Consider the following 19,524-nt stretch of genomic DNA (forward strand, 5'->3'; position numbering starts at 1 on the left):
ATACACATCGCACCTGGGCCCTGTTAATTTTTTCCACCACTGATTCAGCTATTGGGGTGATGGTGAGGAAAATGGAATGATTCATTAAACCCGTTATCTCCTGATCCATAGATGTCCGAAGGACACGAGGTCCGGATATTTCACTATACTCAGGTCATCTCCACAGCAACCACACTGTTTTAGACACACCTGACTTGTCTGAACATGAGTTCGGTGGCAGAGGAAAGCAACACTTTCGCCCTCCTATCTTTCCCCATTTCCAGATTTTATAACAGTCATCTTTCATGCCGACAATCCAAAAGTGTTTCAATGGATGACGAAAGCCGAACACTAAAAATGTCCAACGGAAAACATTCCACGGGCATGACTCTTGTGTTGAGAACAGTTTTTTCTGGCTACGATATTTCTATTTATCTAAAAGTGTAAAACCACAACAGTTGTGCTGCTACAAGGGCAGTTTGTTTTAATTGCGTTCTTGTGTCAATTCTCTGTAGCCGACAAATGCAAACATTAGGGAATAGTTTTCAAAGTGGGTTCATTCAATGCATGCACAAATGTTGCAACCAAAAAATACAGTAAATGGTTAACCTTTCCAAAAATATGCAGACAACTATCACCTTCAACTTGGTCTTTCAAAACTTCTCCGCAATTGCCATGGTTTCAGTGAAACTACTAACACAGTTGTCTAGAGCAGCAGTGGAACTGATGACTATGTGTACTGAGAAGGGAGCCCTTCTTCCGTCATGGTTTTTGGGCCACATTCTGACTAATGCCTCCAAACACATTTCATTCTACTATGGTCAAGTGGGAAACTGACTGCCAACAAAAACAAAATAAGAAGGAATGTAGTATGAGAAAATTATTACCGTCTTTTTCAGAGTAGAAGTCGCACCAGCCATAAAATGCCCAACAAAGAGAAAAAAAAAACATATTTAAGTCACACCGGAGTATAAGTCGCATTTTTGGGGGAAATTTGCTTGAATCCAACACATAGAACAGATATGTCATATTGAAAGGCAATTTAATATAAAAATACAATAGAGAACAACATGCTGAATAAGAAATGCGAATATACTGTCCTCACCAGGACGCTACGGCTCAGTCCTGGCTATACAGCGAGCTAAGCTCCCAAATGACGATGCTGGACGTCCGTATAATTTGCTGAATCAATTTCGTCCTCGATACCAAACGGGTTCGCATCAATGTAAATAAATGATAATTAGGTGCTACTACAGCAATGACACAAACGGTTAGCATGCGTTCGCTAGCATTAGCACATCGTTCAAACAACCACACAACTGGCTCTAAGTGTCCGATTGCGGGTGGAAAACACACATCAACAACAACAGAAATGATAATACACGCAGGCGTTGCCTCTGTAGAGATATTTTACAAGCATAAACAACGAATGTAGGTTCGCAGCCGTGTTTCTCCCTCGCTAACACGCCCACTCACTCAGAGCTGCGTAGCTGTCCGTCGTCTTGTGGCGTGTGAGCGCTCTTCTTCACGTAAACAGGTGCGAGTGCGCCCACACGTGGGCGTGAAAGCGCCACAAACTAAAAGCATGCATTTCAATATAGAAAAGTCAATAATACAATTGAACACACATTGCCAAAGGCAGAACGCGAACGTAGCCATAGTTATTAAGTTATTCAGATAACTATAGCATAAAGAACATGCTAACAAGTTTACCAAACCATCGGTGTCACTCCAAAACACCAAAATAACATGTGAAATGATGTCATAATGTGTTAATAATTTCACACATAAGTCATTCCTGAGTATAATTCGCACCCCCAGCCAAACTATGGAGAGAAAAAAACAAAAAACTGCGACTTATAGCCCGAAAAATACGGTATTTTACATATGTATGTCAGTGACTGTTTCTTTCACGTTGACTGTGAATATGACGCCAAACATCCACCTGTGGTTCTTTGACCTTTACTGGCTCCTCTGCTGATTTGGCTCAGGTCGGTTGAGCACGTGTGATGCAGAAGTATCAATAATAAAATAAAGGCGACCACCCCCGCACCTCACCCCCCTGGCGGCTATGTGGGTCAAAGGCAGGTCTCAATGGATAGAGGAGATTGATGAAGGGTAACGGGGAGAAGTCTGGAGTGCCTCTCCAACAGTGGCTCGACACAGGCGGCCTCCCCTGGCACTTGATCCACAACACCACCCCCCTCACCTCCCCTCAGAGCCATACCGCCTGCTGCTCTTTAAATGACCTTCAAATTAGCACTATTTTTCATCGCCACAAACCCTTCACAATCCCTACTAAAATTGGTTAGCTTCTCACTGTTACTTTTTTTCTTTTGAGGCCAACCCACTGAGGAGGTCACACCAAAGTACAAAGGTGACTAATTTTCTCCCTCATTCTGTGTTATGGATCATGCAAATACACCCACATATTTTTTTCCAAGAGGAAAGGCACTGTCATGCAACTTCACTTATGCAGAGAATGATACATGTGGAGTTTTGAGGCTTTTGTGTGTTTATGGGAGACACAGGAGGGGGCTTCCACTTCACAATTGAACATCACTGTCAAGCTGGCCATCCATCATTGCTACTGTGGTTTATGTTCAACCTGCAGGTAACCGTGGTCCACCCCCATTTCTCTCCTTGTCAAGGCCTGATGCACATGAAGTGGAACGAATCATTGTAATGGGTCACAATGACTCACACGGTCGCACTTTGTGAGTTTTTACGGCTTTCGATGGCATCGCTGGTCTGTGGAGTTTTCTTTCTGAATTAAGATGGTAAATACATTTGACGTGGTACTATAAAGTCCCATAACTCTTTTCTTGTTGGGGATCAAAGGTGGCTGGTGAATGTACTTCCGCAGACTTTAGTTCTCAAAATTGAGAACATTCCTCGAAAGAGACTGCTCATTTTTCCCCCTAAAAATAAAATAGCTCCCAGTTGTATTAAAACATCAGACCAATTAATATAAGGTAGATAACTAAATAATTGCTTAGTATTTCTTCACACTTGTCCAACTAGGGACCCCGGGGACCTAACTACAGCAGGGGTACGCTGACAAAAATAACTGGTGGATTTACTTTATAAAATAATTGTAACAATTTGTACTTTTATGAATTACATTTTACTCCTCCCAATATTATTGCTTGTGAACTGAACTTAATATTGCAAGCAGTAAAATTTAATTAATAAAATAAAGAGCAAACTGTTACAATGATTTTATCAGGTGGTGGATTTACTTGATAAAATCATTGTAACAATTTGCACTTTATTTTATTAAATTTTACTGCTTGCAGTATTAATGCTTGTGAACTGAACTTAATATTGCAAGCAGTAAAATTTAATAAAATATAGATAATAACAATTTGTACTTTATTTTATCAAATTTTACTGCTCACAATATTAATGCTTGTGAACTCAATATTGCAAGCAGTAAATTTGATTTAAAAAAACTGTAAACTATTACAATGACTTTATCAAGTAAATCCATCAGTTATTTTTTTCAGTGTATATACCGCTAACACTTAAAAAGTAAATTTTCCCCTGACCCTTTAATGGGTTGATGGAGCATTAAAAGCAAAAAAAAAAAAAGTAATCTTTTTTTTTTTTTTTTAAATTGCTTTTGTCATACTAGAACAGCGTATAAAAACAAAGAAGTATTCTATTTCTTCAACGCCACATTGTAGTAAAAGTGTTTCTCGGTTAGTGCAAGATTTTTATTGCACTTATTCAAAGCCGTAGTCCAACACAGGGTTGGGAGGAATAGTTTTAAAATGCTTTCTGGCAGTTGGTAGTTACCTGTAATTTTGTACTTGGCAACATAATCCCAGAACCATAATAATAAACTATATCTTATGATACGAAAGTGGCGCAATTTAGTCTTCAACCAAAACCAGCTCTAAAAATGGGCTTCAGATGTCAGCCCAAATTCACCCAGTATGGTGGTGTTTATTAAACACCACTGAGCGCATGACTTTTCAATGTGTTGAAATTAGAACACTGGAAGAGTTGTGTTCAACAGTAGAGGTTTCCCTGTACAGTTTATGGCAAATGTATGGCAATGTCAGACTGCCGTATTGAAGCAACTTTGTTCAGAATACAGTATCCTAACTTATACCATGGTTTCTTAAAACCTGTAAAAGAGTAATAAAAAGGTCAAAAACAGCAGTTATATAACTTAAAGTACTCCTTCTTTTCGCCAACTTCCCGCTGCTTTCTTTTGACGGGCGGCCAAACATTTGGAGGTAATTTTCCGCCTATCACGACGGAAAAACGTAACTCACGAACAGAGGGAGAGCTTGAGACTGAACATCAATCGGAATCAAGTTGGAAAGAACAAAAAAAAAAAACATCATACTGGCAGCAGTGCTATAAGATGGTGTGAAAGTAGGCAAGAGGACAACTAGAGGAGCTGCATGAGTGATGGTCGGGTAGAATGGGGTCTTGTTGCATCAGAAGGACAAACCTGACCTGATTGATTGGCTTGTGCTTCAAAGACAACCCCCCCACACACATACGCACAAATCTTTTTTTTTCCTCATAATACACTTTTGGTTGACAGTAAAGACAAATATACTCATCACGTAGGCCAAAAGACATTGAGAACACTTGATGAAAAAAGAAAGTAAGACATGCTTTATTGTTGTTTATGTAGACTTATTCACTACCAATTGATTGCTTTATGTAGTTCTAGCCATTCTTTATAGCACTTCCTTATACAGTGGTACCTCTACCATACCTGTCAACCCGAGGCCGTTGGCAATCTTACAAATAGTGACGTTGTATATAGCGTGCAATATGAATAAAAAAATAAAAAATAAAAACAACCTCAATTTTTAAAATAAAATGAATTCATTGGTAATATTGTAACATATAACCTGGTGCAATCAAAGAAAAATCTATCTTCAGCTACATCATGATTACTAAAATTATTATTATTATTATTATTTTTAAGTTAGAAAAAAAAAAAAAACGTAACTCGGGTTGCCAAACGATTAAAATTTTTAATCGAGTTAATTACAGCTTAAAAATGTATTAATCTTAACTAATCGCAATTCAAACCATCTATAAAATATGCCATATTTTTCTGAATTATTGTTGGAATGGAAAAATAAGACACAAGACGGATATATACATTCAACATACGCTACATAAGTACTGTATTTGTTTATTATAACAATAAATCAACAAGATGGCATTAACATTCTGTTCAAGCGATCCATGGATAGAAAGACTTGTAGTTCTTAAAAGATAAATGTTAGTACAAGTTATAGAAATTTGATATTAAAACCCCTCTTAATGTTTTCGTTTTAATAAAATTTGTAAAATTTTCAATCGAAAAATAAACTAGTAGCTGGCCATTGTTGATGTCAATAATTACACAATGCTCATGTTGTGCTGAAACCCATAAAATCAGTCGCACCCAATCGCCAGCAGAGGGCGACAAAACACCGAAAATCACAAGTAACAAGTGCGCATGACACTGTGCTGTCATTTTAATCAGTTTGAGCATGTGCCTTAAATGCGTCAAATATTTTAACGTGGTTAATTAAAAAAAAAAATTACTGCCCGTTAATGCGATAATTTTGACAGCCATAATAGTAACCTTTGCTATGTTTGGAAATCGTTTAATGTTGTGAATCAACTGTTAAAGTTGTTAAAATTGCAACAGTTTTTGCATTACTTCCTTTCTGTCTACTTTCGCCAAGTTAAAGTTTTAAAACTGTTTCATCATTTAAAGATGGATTCAAGTCGAGATTTTGCCGATTTGGGAGTAATTTTAGATAAAAAGTTACTTAAATTTGCTAGGAAGGTTCACTACAACAGAGCCTTTCTGAGAAATACATTGCTTCAAAATGGCGGCTGTTTATTAACGCCGCCGTCTGTCATTTCACATGTAGTTCTATAAGCATGTGATATCTAGGCATAGATTGTAGGCTGTCGGCTACAGTCAGGAAATATTGGAGCCGCCTAGCCTATCATCGCGTTTGCTACAGCGTCACAACGGACACTTTTCTCTCTGTGTTTGTGACTTTTCTCGCGTCATTCAATCAACGTAGTAATGCACATTGTCTCGTTGCTGAAACGGTGACAAAATCCGAACAGAGGAAAAAAACCCGTAATGCACGAAAAATGTACAGATTTTGCACGTATGGTGTACACATTTAAAAATCAGTGCTCACTTGTAAAAATTACGCCGAAACCGTACAACTTGACAGGTATGCTCTACATACAAAGTTAGTTCATTCCAGGACCTTATTTGTAAGTCGAAATGGTCGTATGTCTAGCAGGATTTTCCCATAAGTATACATTATAATTAAATTAAATTGTTCCACAGCCCGAAAACATACACACAATCCTTAATAAATACTGCTGTCACTAGTGGAAATAGCAGTTACAAAGAACAAAACATATAAATTTTGAATAAAAATCGGAATAATAATATAATAACAGTAATAATGTAACGAATCTGGTTCTAATGTGGCGGATGTATTATGTGTTGGTACCGGAACGCACCGCGTGGGTGACGACAAAATGAGAGAGAGTGCATCATTTGGGCGCCAGTTGCAGGGGACACTAGGCATGTTGTGTTGTACAAGTTCTGAAATAAATAATTAAAAACCTGACTGGTGATTTCTTTGGCGATGTTGCAATAATGGTAATTGTTAATGTAACCCCTTTTTCTTTGTCTGCTGCGATTTGGAGCGTCGAACTCCTGGACCCTGCGTTGTGTTGTGTCTTAAAGTATTTCCAGGAGACGTGGATGGTCTCGAATTTATTTGTCTTCATAACACACACACACACACACACACACGCGATGCAAGCTGGTCAGTTTCACAGGCCTCCCCCACAACGTGCTTTGCTGATGATAAAATATAACTGGCATGAACAAATAATTTAACAATAATTGTACCTGCACAATGCGAGCTGGTCAGTCTCACGGCTTCGCCACAACGTGCTAAAGAACAATGAAAATGGTTAGCTCCGTGGCGCTAAGCTCATAGCAATTTAGCAATGCTATCCAACTCACCTTTGCTGATGACAAAATATAACTGGTGCCATCTGCGACGCACCCAGCTATATATAGTCACTGCATTAGTTGGGGGTGATATTTTGCCTTCTAATGTGAAAGAGTGGAATCACACAAATCAATAATAACTCTGTTACATTAACTTGACTGGCGAACGGAGGAGGACCGTCGAGATCGTAGACATTCTACCGCCGTATTGTCGTGCTCGTTCATGGACGCGGACACCACATATTTTCCTATCATTTCCAACTTTATTTCAATGGTAAGCCTCACTTTTTCCTTTTTTTCCACCACCTTCACTAACATTTGCCACGTTTACATGGAGCCAAATATTCCAATTACAATCTGTTTAGATGTTCAAACCGAATAAATGTGTTCCATATAAACACCTCATTCGGAATGAACAGGCCCAAACCGAATGGAATTTCATTCCGATTCACAGGGGTGGAATATTCCTTTTCCCAAACCGATTAGAAGTAAAATTACATCATGTAAACAGGGAAGCGGAATGGTGTCTTGTTGCGTTCTTTCTGCACATGCTCCGTACTGACGTGGTGACGTCACTTGGTGACGTAAGTAACGTCACTTGCAACATGGCTTCCAAGCACACGCACAGCGCACTTAATTGGAGTCCGGCGGAAAGTTTATATCCATGAATCCCTCCACCAGCCCACACAACTTTTTAAATGAACGGCGTGTCATTCTGAAGTTTTGTTTCCACTCAAAAAGTTAAAACAGCAGCTGATCTGACGATCGATCTCCATGTTTTGCAACGTGACGCTTTGTTTTGATTAATCTGCGCATGTCAGACGGCAGTTGTCAAACGTCCTTTCGGAATAAAGGCAGACACATGTAAACGCTGGATCGGAATAGATGAAGTGACATGTAAACAGCTGATCTGAAATTTCCATTCGGAATGATTTGAATCGGTATGAATAAAAGTCAGCATGTAAACGTGGCTATTGTTGGACCTCATGTTGATTTCTCTCACAAGAAAATCCGCCGTGCGTCCGTCTTGCAGGAAAACGAAACTGCCGGGCTGTCGTAAATCGTCGGATTTCGAGCATGTCGCTGGATTTAGAAACAAACGGTGAGTCAGATTTTACGTCGGATGTCGAAAAGATCGTGTGTCGAAGCGATCGTATGTCGAGGTACCACTGTATTAGACTACCGGTAGGATTTGATTCTGCTCACCTCTTAACTTTCTTTAGATGAGAGGCAGTGCTTGCTTTCACTCACATGACTTACACCCATAGGCGGAGTTTGACTTTTGGGGCAGGAGGGGCACAACATGTTGATGACCCCGAAACGCAGTGTCGGCAATAAAATTAACTTATAAGAATATTTATTTATAGTAAAAAGTTGACAATGAGCGTTTTTTGTTTCCCATCACTCTTGACGAGGATTCTAAATCAGGCTGGTTAGGCAATACTTTTCGCCAAAATCGTCAACCATTGAATATGGTACGCCCGCTGGTGTCGTGCCAATGTAGTTACCCCAGTCAAAAATTGTATCCCCTGGGCGGAGCCATATGGAGGTAAATTTGTGTCTTTATTATTCTATCAAAAAAAAAAAAGTTGCTTCAATAAAATGAAAATTGCTTCAATCAAAATATATACAGTGGGGAGAACAAGTATTTGATACACTGCCAATGATTGGCAGTGTATCAAATACTTGTTCTCCCCACTGTATGTTCAATAAAAAAGTCTTCAAGCAAAAAAAAAAAAAAAAAAAAAAAAAGTGTTTCAATGCAAAAATAAATCTGAAACTCAAAAAAAAAAAAACAAACAAAAAAAAAATGCATGTGAAAGCTATTCTTCTTTGCTTGAAATTTTTTTTTTTTTTTTTTGTGTGTTTGGGCCACATTTTGGCTAGATGTTTTTGTCTTTATTATTCAATCAAAAAATAAGTTGCTTCAAAAAATTTATATTTTCAAAAGGAAAAATCACTTCAATCAAAAAAAGAAAAATTTCAATCATAGAAAATGTTTTTGAATGCGAAAAAATACTTGAGATTGAAAAATTTGCCTTTGAACACTTTTTCATTGAAAAAGTTGTATTTGATTGAAGCAATCATTTTTGTGTTTGGGCCATATTATGGGTAGGACATTTGTGTCTAAATCCTTCAATCCCAAAAAAAGTTAATTCAATCAAGAAAAAAAAAAATACTTTCAATCAAAGAAAAAATCATTTGAAAAATAAAATTGCCTTCCCCTAATTTTTTGTTGTTGTTGAAAATTATATGCAAAGAAAATAACCGTCTAAGGTGCTAGTTACATGATCTGTTCGAAAAATAATTTTGACCCATTATAAAAATATATTCTTTTGTTCGTTTCGTTTATTTTTGTTGCAGTTTTATTGATTTACAACTTTATATATACATATAGTGGGGAGAGCAAGTATTTCATACACTGCCTATGGGAAAACCCATTGGCAGTGTGTCAAATACTTGTTCTCCCCACTGTGTGTGTGTGTGTGTGTGTGTGTGTGTGTGTGTGTGTGTGTGTGTGTGTGTGTGTGTGTATATATATATATATATATATATATATGTATATATATATATATTATATATAGGAAAGTCAATTTAATGTATTGACACTTTTCGGACACCAGGGGGGCCTTGCCCCCCCTTAAAATCCGCTTATGCTTACACCACGGACAATTTAGGATCGTCAATTAACTATAGAAACTATAGTCTGTAGACTTTGAGTCGAAGGCTCTAAACCTAATAAACAATGCTGTCCCCTGTAGTTAATTAACTTGATTTTTCGGGATCTGGTAAAATAGGCATAACTCTCTGAATCTAAATCTTAAATCTCTCAACTACTAATGCATATGAAATGTGTAACTTTTTTTTTTTTTTTTTTTAAATTACCAATATTCTGGGGAGGAAGAGAGAGTTCATTGATGACTCAAATGTCAACAAGTTGGATTTATTCACCCAACAAAAGATAATTTTATGATTGTCAGATGGGTGGGCAAAAACAAAGTTGGTGGTAGCCACACCTGTCACTCGTGTCTGAAGATCCGCGTTTCAATCTCTGTTGGAACACTCTGCTTTGGACTTTTTTTTCTCATGGTGAACCAGTTTAATCAAACATTCTTTAAAAAATGCTTCCTGCAATTGATTGGAAAGTTGACTGGAAAGTTAGGTGATGAGTCCATAGCCTTCCCCGCCTCTTACCTAAAATCAACTGAGATACGTTCCAGTTACCTATTCTTCTTATGGAGGACAAGTGCTTTTTAAAAATGGACGGCATGATGGATTTTTGGGTAGTAAGAATAGAGACTGAGCAAGCCCTCGTTCATTCAGCCTCTCACTTTGTTAAAGCAAGTGCTTGTTAACATATTCCCTAACTCTTTTTCAAGGCCATAAACAAACAGTGTGCTTGATAAACCTTCGTGTACTGGCAGAAAATAGTCTGTATGCACTTACTATTGAGGTCATCATCAAATTGTGAGGAAATGGGCAGAGTTATTAACATCTGAGAGCTTTTTAGGGTTCAACAGTGTCAACAGATTTGTTTTCAAGATATTCAAATTGATTTTACTGCGTGAAAATAGACCATAAAGTCAATAAAGCTCCATGTTTCCTTATCAGCAGATAGACTCAAATTCCTGTTCTGTTCCTGTTCTTTTATGTTCTTAACCAAACCAAAAGGAGGTGTTTCGAATTTTCTAAAATCCACCATAAAGCATGCTTAAAATGAATAAATGAGTCAAATTTTTCTACTGAAGATTTCTATATGGATATGTTTTAAACCCAGCACTATAAAATAAGTGCCCATTTTTATGTATTGCGTTAAATATTTATGTATTACCGTATTGGCCCGAATATAAGACCACCCTGATTATAAGACGACCCCCTCTTTTTCAAGACTCAAGTTTGAAAAAAACTTTTCGAACACCAAATTAATTTTTATACAGAAAATAATTACAGTCCATCTGAAACAAATGGTTATAACAATATATTTGAGAGAAAAAGCATGTTATTTTTCCTCATTCAAATCTTAATATCTGAACATTTAAATATGTAAACTAAAGTGCAATCACATTTGTAAATGAATGGCTTCTGGTTTTTGACATGTAAATAAACCAATCAATCGTGATAAAACAACAAAATTCCAATAACTGCATTAACCATCAACGTGAGGTCTAACTGTAACTGTAGTCTTGAAACCAATCTGAATAAGGAAAAACACTGCAATAAAATAATGCAAATTGGTAAAACTTGAGAGTAGCTGAGATCTGTCATGACAGAACATTACTCCTCAAGTTCAGCATTTGCTTCAATGATATCTGGCGCCATCTAGTGTCGTGAATGTCTAGACCCCGAATATAAGATGACTCCCACTTTTTCAGTCTTATTTCAATGCAAAAAACACTGTCTTATATTCGGGCCAATACGGTAATATATATTTAGTTGTCCTTCTCAGGCTCCCACGTTTGGTTAGCTTAGCTTTTTTTTTCCAAGGACTGCAACACATCCCGTGTGTGCTTCAGAGAAGAGATTTTCCATCATCTGTATTTAGGGATTGTTTCCGACCATTGTCCAATATCGATCCCGGTGTCACGGTGTATGTACTGTATTATGCATTTTAGTTGAGATGGAGCACAAGCAGCTGCTTAGCACTTTTGAGACAGAAAGAATACATGCTGCATCCACATTGCACTTTTCCTTTTTCCGTCAGGCTTGAACACACTTCAAACAGCAGTCAAATTTGTGTGGTGTCATGCCAGCCATGTGGATGGCATATGTTATCGTAGAAAGAGCTATAGGTGTGGTGACCAGTAGCTCATAATGGTGTCCCTGACATGCAACTTTGATGTGAAGTGTCGGAAAGGTAACGCATGGGCAAAAGTGGAAACCATTCAAGCTGTGGCCACATCAAACAGCTCTTTGTACCCTACCTTACAGATGGTCTCCTTCCGTTATCCATTAAATAAGAGCAGTTCTGCCATCTTCTTTCTTGGCCAGATGTGCTTCATCCAATGGGAGCAAATCAGCTTGTGTCTTTAGTCTTTAATTGACCACCTGAGTGTTTACTTGCTTAAGACCTGTCGTTCTGGGCTTTGGAATGCATACTTAAAAACTCAACTCCAAGGACAGATTAGCCCATTTAGTATCTCCTGACAACATTTTTCACACGAGACAAGTCGTAAGTGGTGGAGCTAAGACTTCCATGTGGGACTGGACCACATCTTTAGGAAAGCCATTTTTTTTTTGTCCATGCATTGTGATCCTGCACTCAAAAGCAGTCCTTGTAAAGTGAGTTCGCCTTGACATCTTTATCATAATTGCCCTAAATATCCCCATTAGAGGAGCTAGCAAGTATCCTCAATAACACGAGTCATCCCTGATAGCACTGGTGCATTTAATTGCTTGTGCTTTTTTCTTTCTTTTTTTGAAAGATTGCCTGACATCAGCGAGGCTCCCCACAGGACGGCCCTCTTCATTCTCTGCCCAGCAAAGCATATCGTTATCGCAGCCTGCAAAAGAGACCAGGCCTCTCCGCTCCTGGATAATTAACTGTCTAGCTTAACAGCGTAATGGAAAGAATGAACCATCGGAGCTACAGCGGTGGACATTTGAGCGGGCCTTGGAGAGCCTGGGCTATAAGACAATACTCGGGTCATTCATTCTGTATTTCAGCCGGAGTAGGTGATATTAATGAAGGATTGGATGTTGGAGCTCAGTGATGTTATGGTGGATTGTTTTGATATGGTAATCCGGTCCTATGGTAATTGCTGAGGAATCTTGATGAATACCTTCAACTGGAGTGCAAGCGCTCTTGTATTGGCTGTCTTCAATGTCCTCCACTTGAAAGGTTTCGACTGTCTATTCACCTATCATTTTGTATGTATAATTAATGAACTCCAGAAATTGCCGGGGTGTATTAATAAGGCCATAATACAGATATCGTGTGTACAAAATTTCAAAATTTTTGCTCAGGGGGAAAGAAATCAAATTTCTCGCCATCTACCAATTTTAATTTCCCAAGTAGCAATGAGACCCAGTGGTCTGTGCACTGCATTTGTTCAACTAACATTCTCGAGAAATGTTCAGTAGAAGCAGATGCCAAAGCTACATAATTAACCCTTTATTGCCAAACGTATCACATTTGATACACCTAAGATTTCATGATTTTGAGACTAATTCAGAATTTTGACAATTCTTTTTGGAAAAAAAAAATGATAGATGCAAGTCAACACATGCATCTGCAGATTCCATGGGGAAAAACAAAGAGGATTTAGCAAGGGTTAGAGATATCAGATCGCTTATTACACATATTCATTTTGACTTTTGTTTTTTTTTTTTTTTTTACAAATTTGAAAAAAAAGGTTTCATTAGGACCTTATTTTTCAAATTTTGGGATTCTTTGACAATTGCTTCATGTTGCAGGTATTTAAGTTAACAGGTATAATATGATTTAATTTGATTTTAAGACAGTGTTGTGCTACGAAGGCATTCTGAAAAACTGCACAACAGGGAACCCTAGGGGCAGTATTTCTCAAATAGTGGGGCGCGATGCCAGTGGCCTCGGGGAACATGCTTTTTTTATTTTTGCCATACAAGACTAAAGTGTGCTTGTACATCCACTCAGTGGGTGGCAGTGGCGCTCTCATTTTCAGAGTGTGCGCAGTAGTTTTGAACCAAGCAAGAGCAACACCATACAAGAGCACACAGAAAAGAGATATGAAGAGCTGTGCGTCATTTTCGAGAGCTGTTTCCCGTCTGGACTCACGTGGCGACCCACTGTCTTCTCTGGTTCTCACGTGTTTGCCTGAGAAGAGCCATTTTCAGCTTGGGATCGTCACGATGACCACCCTCACCTCCGGTTCTCCCCCGGCCGCCGACAATGCGCTGTTTTCGGACCGTTTGGCTTTTGGCTTTGACTTTTAATACAGTGGGAGACGAGGAAAGACCACTCTGTTTACTGTGTCTAAAAATGATTGTAGCTGGAAGCGAAATCAATTAAGACATCACTTAAAGACATTAGACCCCAATCTCATTGATAAGCCGCTTGATTGTTTTTCAGCGAAAATGTGCCGAATATTGCCAACAATCGTCCCGCTTTGTCAGTGTTATATCAGTAAACCAGTGAGCACTGTTAGCATGGTCAGTGCAAAATAGCCCCCACACCATTGCAAACATTGCTAAGGAGGTGATACTGCGAGCAGCAAAAATAAAAACTGTCCCTCTGCCCAATGGCACTGTCGTTTTTCTTCTATTTTTTTTTTTTTTTTTTTTTTTCCGGTCAAATTTTTTGGACATATTGTCCACATGAGTTAATGTTTCTAATCCATTTGAATTTGTTATTATTTTCATTATTGTATTACCTTTTAATTTTTCAACATCAAATGGTCAAAAATGTACCTTGAGTGTATTTTTACAGTTTGGATGTGACTTTTATTATTATTTTTTTTTTAATTCAGGCAAATTGATGCGCTTTGAGTCTCTTCTGTTACAAACTAAAACGATGTTAAAAAAGTTGATTTATAAATTGATCTATAATCTATATGTGATCTAAAGGACACAATGTTAGGCAGATGTGTACTTATAATAGTAATTTTATAGACAAATGATACTATTTACATTGGCGGCCGAGAGTTTGGGGGGGTGCAAAACATTTACGTCTTCCTAGGGGGGCAGAAAATGACTTGAAAAGCACTGCCTTAGGGGAAAGACAGATTATTTCACCACCATAGGTATGACCTGAAGTACTGTATGACAGTCATTGACATAATCAGTCAGCTTCTTACATTTTCATGCATTTGCTTACCCAGATATTCAAGTTGTTCATGAGAATGCTATTTAAACCCACAAATGATACATTCACACACCTGTTCAACTAATTTAAAAAATTAGCCTTTTGTTCTCACAAATTAATGTTGTGTGGCCACAAAAGAATATTCTGGAGTTCTATATACTGTAGTGTCCACATTTATTAATGTCGATATTAGGGCTGTCAAAATTATCGCGTTAATGGGCGTTAATTAATTTTTTAAATTAATCACGTTAAAATATTTGACGAAATTAACGCAGATGCCCCGCTCAGAGAGATTTAAATGACAGTACACAGTGAAACGCTCACTTGTTGTGTTGTATGGAGTTTTGCCGCCCTCTGCTGGCGCATGGGTGCGACTGATTTTATAGGCTTCATCATCCATGAGCATTGTGTAAGTAATTATTGACATCAACAATGGCGGGCTACGAGTTTATTTTTTGATTGAAAATTTTACAAATTTTATTAAAACGAAAACATTAAGAGGGGTTTTAATATAAAATTTCTCTAACTTGTTCTTTTAAGAACTACAAGTCTTTCTATCCATGGATCGCTTTAACAGAATGTTAATGCCATCTTGATTTATTGGTATGATAAACAAATAGTCCTTATGTACCGTATGTTGAATGTATATATCCATCTTGTCTTATCTTTCCATTCCAACAATAATTTACAGAAAAATATGGCATATTTTATAGATGGTTTGAATTGCGATTAATTACGATTAATTAATTTTTAAGCTGTAATTAACTCGATTAAAGATTTTAATCGTTTGACAGCCCTAGTCGATATATTTCTTTTTTTTTAAGTGGGACCAGAGCAGCACAAGCAGGAGGAAGGTAAAGAGTTGTTTGACATTGGCAAGTCTGTTTGGAAAAACCTGAGCTCGCGTGTGGCGTAATTAGAACATGGGAGCCATGTGTTTGTCTTTGTGTTGGTATGGTGGAGGTATCAAGGACAAGTGCATTAATGAGCACCTGGAGAGGAACAGCTTGTGTCTCACTGATGGCATGACCGCGAGCAGGGCCCATACTCCTCCGTTGACTTCCGATGACGTGACTGATGGAGAAGGGGGAGTGCTCTGTCAGTTCCGGGGTGCTCCTGAGAGCGACAGTTTGTCTCTGCTGACAACAAAGCTCACTGTAGGAATCTCCGTGGCGGATGTAAGCAGGAGAATTTAGCCCATGCGGCTCCTACATGCAGTGCTTATCATAAGTATTCACCCCCATGGATGTTTTCTCCTTTTGTTGTATTCATTAATCAATCATGGTCAAAACAATTTGGCATTTTCAACACAAAAAATTAGTGGAGAGAAAACTTATTAATGGCAAAGTGAAAACCGATTTCTACAGAGTAATGTCAATAATTTAAAAATATACAGTGGGGCAAATATTATTTAGTCAACCACTAATTCAACTAATCAACTCCCTCCACAGATTTTCTATGGGGTTGAGATCTGGAGACTGGCTAGGCCACTCCAGGACCTTGAAATGCTTCTTACGAAGCCACTGCTTTGTTGCTCTGGCTTCGTGTTTGGGATCATTGTCATGCTGAAAGACCCAGCCATGTCTCATCTTCAATGCCCTTGCTGATGGAAGGAGATTTTCACTCAAAATCTCACGATACATGGCCCCATTCATTCTTTCCTTTACACAGATCAGTCGTCCTTGTCCCTATGCAGAAAAACAACCCCAAAGCATGATGTTTCCACCCCCATGCTTCACAGTGGGTATGGTGTTCTTCGGATGCAATTCAGTATTGTTTCTCCTCCAAAAACGAGAAGCTGTGTTTCCAACAAAAAGTTCTATTTTGGCTTCATCTGACCATAACACATTTTTCCAGTCCTCTTCTGGATCATCCAAATGCTCTCTGGCGAACCGCAGACAGGCCTGGATGTGTACTGGCTTCAGCAGGGGGACACGTCTGGCAGTGCAGGATTTGAGTCCCTGGTGGCGCATTGTGTTACTGATAGTAGCCTTTGTTACTGTGGTCCCAGCTCTCTGTAGGCCATTCACTAGGTCCCCCCGTGTAGTTCTGGGATTTTTGCTCACCGCTTTTGTTATCATTTTGACGCCACGGGGTGAGATCTTGCATGGAGCCCCAGAACGAGGGAGATCATCAGTGGTCTTATATGTTTTTAATTTTCTAATAATTGCTCCCACAGTTGATTTTTTTTACACCAAGCATTTTACCTATTGCAGATTCCGTCTTCCCAGCCTGGTGCAGGTGTACAATTTTGTCTCTGGTGTCCTTCGACAACTCTTTGGTCTTGGCCATAGTGGAGTTTGGAGTGTGACTGACAGATTGTGGACCGATAATGAGTTAAAACAGGTGCCATTAATACAGGTAACGAGTGGAGCCTCGTTAGACCTCGTTAGAAGAAGTTAGACCTCTTTGACAGCCAGAGATCTTGCTTGTTTGTAGGTGAACAAATACTTATTTTCCACTGTAATTTGGAAATAAATTCTTTAAAAATCAAACAATGTAATTTTCTGCTTTTTTTCCCACAATTTGTAATTCTCTAATGGTTGAGGTTTACCCATGTTGACAATTACAGGCCTCTCTAATGTTTTCAAGTTGGAGAACTTGCACAATTGGGGGTTGACTAAATACTTATTTGCCCCACTGTAAATGTGTACTAATGTAAAGCGCTTTGGGCATTGTAACAATGTAGATAAATGCGCTATATAGGTACACTCGATTTACTATTTACATTTACTATCATTGGGGCTCGGGCGCTTGAATGGTGAATATCTTAGAATTACCTTTCGCGACTCTACACAAGTGCATGGATAAAGATTGGGAAAAACGAATAATCATCTGAAAATATTAAATCCGGGATTTTTTGCTGGTACACTTTTGGCGACGCCAGTGCCAACAATGGCGGCTAAAGCCTTGTTGTTTCGTTCCAATGTGATTGTAAACAACACTTCATTGGCAACATGTCATTTTTCACTTGGTCAAAGCAGTCTTCAGTAAAATGGTTTGATGAAAACAACAGAATATTTACCGGTTGGCCTACTCTACTGTATGTCCACAGTCCATTCGGCTCACTGCGTTGTCAGAAAGAAAGAAATGGAGGCTTATATCGGCAGTGTTGGAGCAATTTCCTACACAACACATATAAACCATTGTTCCGTACAAACACATGTTAACAATTTTTCTATTAAAAATGATTGAATTTCTTGGAAAAACAACCAGAACGCGAGCTGCCACAGCAATTAAACTAAACGGATGAGGGCGCTGCGCTGCCAATAGTGAAATGGGTTGTTGTGTTTTGCGTTTTTTTTGGGGGGGGTTCATTTTACAGACAAAAAGACTACAAATTGTGGCTCACTAAAGTACAATCTGTCAAACTCATTAAAGTACTTCCTGACCTGTTATGAGGACTTGAGTCAAGAATTTGTTGGGAAAGAATGAGCAGCACAATTGAGATAAGACTGTGCCAAAAACTTCCCAAAATTGTACTTAATTTTGTCATCACTGTATGTTTTATCCATACACTCATTAGCTATAATGCCTATCTTCATGACGGGTATGTTTACATAGAGTACAATCATTTTACTTATGGACGACAAAAAAAAAAAAAAAAAAATTCATCTTTTTACACTGGCAAAAGCTCCAGTGAGATATATTCATGATTTCTAAGAATCACTTTTCCAACTTCCCAACATTTTTAAGGCGTATTTATCTGACATGTCATCATATTCCAAATCTTTACGTTCATACGTTTCTTTGATTTAATATTTGTCATGTGTTCATTATCGTCATTACTCCGTAGGAAAAGTTTTCCTCCTGCCTCTATGCCCTTTGCACGTTTTTTTTTTTTTTTTACCCTACTAAAAGGGATGCGCATCAATTTCATTTACATTTTATTATTGTTGTGTCACGACACACAATTTATGAAAATGTTGGACTAGTTAAAAAACAGTTTATGATATACATTTATCCTACCTTCCCAGTCAACGAAATCATTTCTATCAATCCAAGTCACTGGTGAATTTGTATGACTAAGGATGAAAGGAAGTGAATACAATTTATGTGTCAAAATGTTCTTTTGTCAAGAGTAAGAGAACAAAGAGACAGAATCATATCCTCAGTTACATATGGACGGAACCGGATGCATATGGGACAGCAGGGGGAAAAAAAGCAGCTGGATGTGTCTGGCATTGCTTTAAAGTGCACTGACATACTGAGGTCATCCCAAAGGATATAAAATAAGAATGTAAAGTGTTCAACTACTACAGTTTCTGAACGTGTGGTATGATTATACAGTAATTAAAGCACATTAGGATATCCTTTAGACATCCTTTACAGTTCTCTACACTAGTTTTATGCTGCTAATGGCATAATGTTCTTACAAGTTATAATGCACATGGGATTAGTAGCATCCAGAACTGCACATGTACAGCAAAACGATTGTTTCAAGCATTGATTTGTTATTCTACAGCACGGGTCCCAAAGCCGTGGACCGGTACCGGTCCGTGGCGCATTTGCTACCGGACCGCACAGAAATAATAACTTATTAACGACTGCATTCTGGCCAAATTAACTTTGGCGTGTGCCCCTTAACACATCAATATCCCTGTCTACTCTAGATATAATACTACAGGATAGAATGTCGTCATAGAAATCCATTGATTGGACTGCTAGCAGTACATCTCGTTTTGCATATCTATGGGCGCTTGTCCTCCATAATGATGTATAATGTAGGGCGGGCGCATAA

The 19,524-nt window shown here is 38.3% G+C and overlaps 1 protein-coding gene across 2 annotated transcripts in view; it reads left to right on the forward strand.

The window, feature by feature from the left end:
- mef2aa (myocyte enhancer factor 2aa) overlaps positions 1 to 19,524 on the forward strand; it is a 238,983-nt gene that overhangs the window by 14,740 nt on the left and 204,719 nt on the right. The window contains exon 1 of one of the 2 annotated variants that reach the window (XM_057837430.1): positions 7,217 to 7,274. The exons of the other annotated variant lie outside the window; for it this stretch is intronic. The gene's annotated coding sequence lies outside the window, so the exon portion shown is untranslated. Of the gene's footprint in view, positions 1 to 7,216; positions 7,275 to 19,524 lie in introns of those variants that run through there. 2 annotated transcript variants of the gene reach the window in all.

The sequence above is a fragment of the Corythoichthys intestinalis genome, chromosome 5, assembly GCF_030265065.1.
Source record: "Corythoichthys intestinalis isolate RoL2023-P3 chromosome 5, ASM3026506v1, whole genome shotgun sequence".
NCBI classification, from domain to species: domain Eukaryota; kingdom Metazoa; phylum Chordata; class Actinopteri; order Syngnathiformes; family Syngnathidae; genus Corythoichthys; species Corythoichthys intestinalis.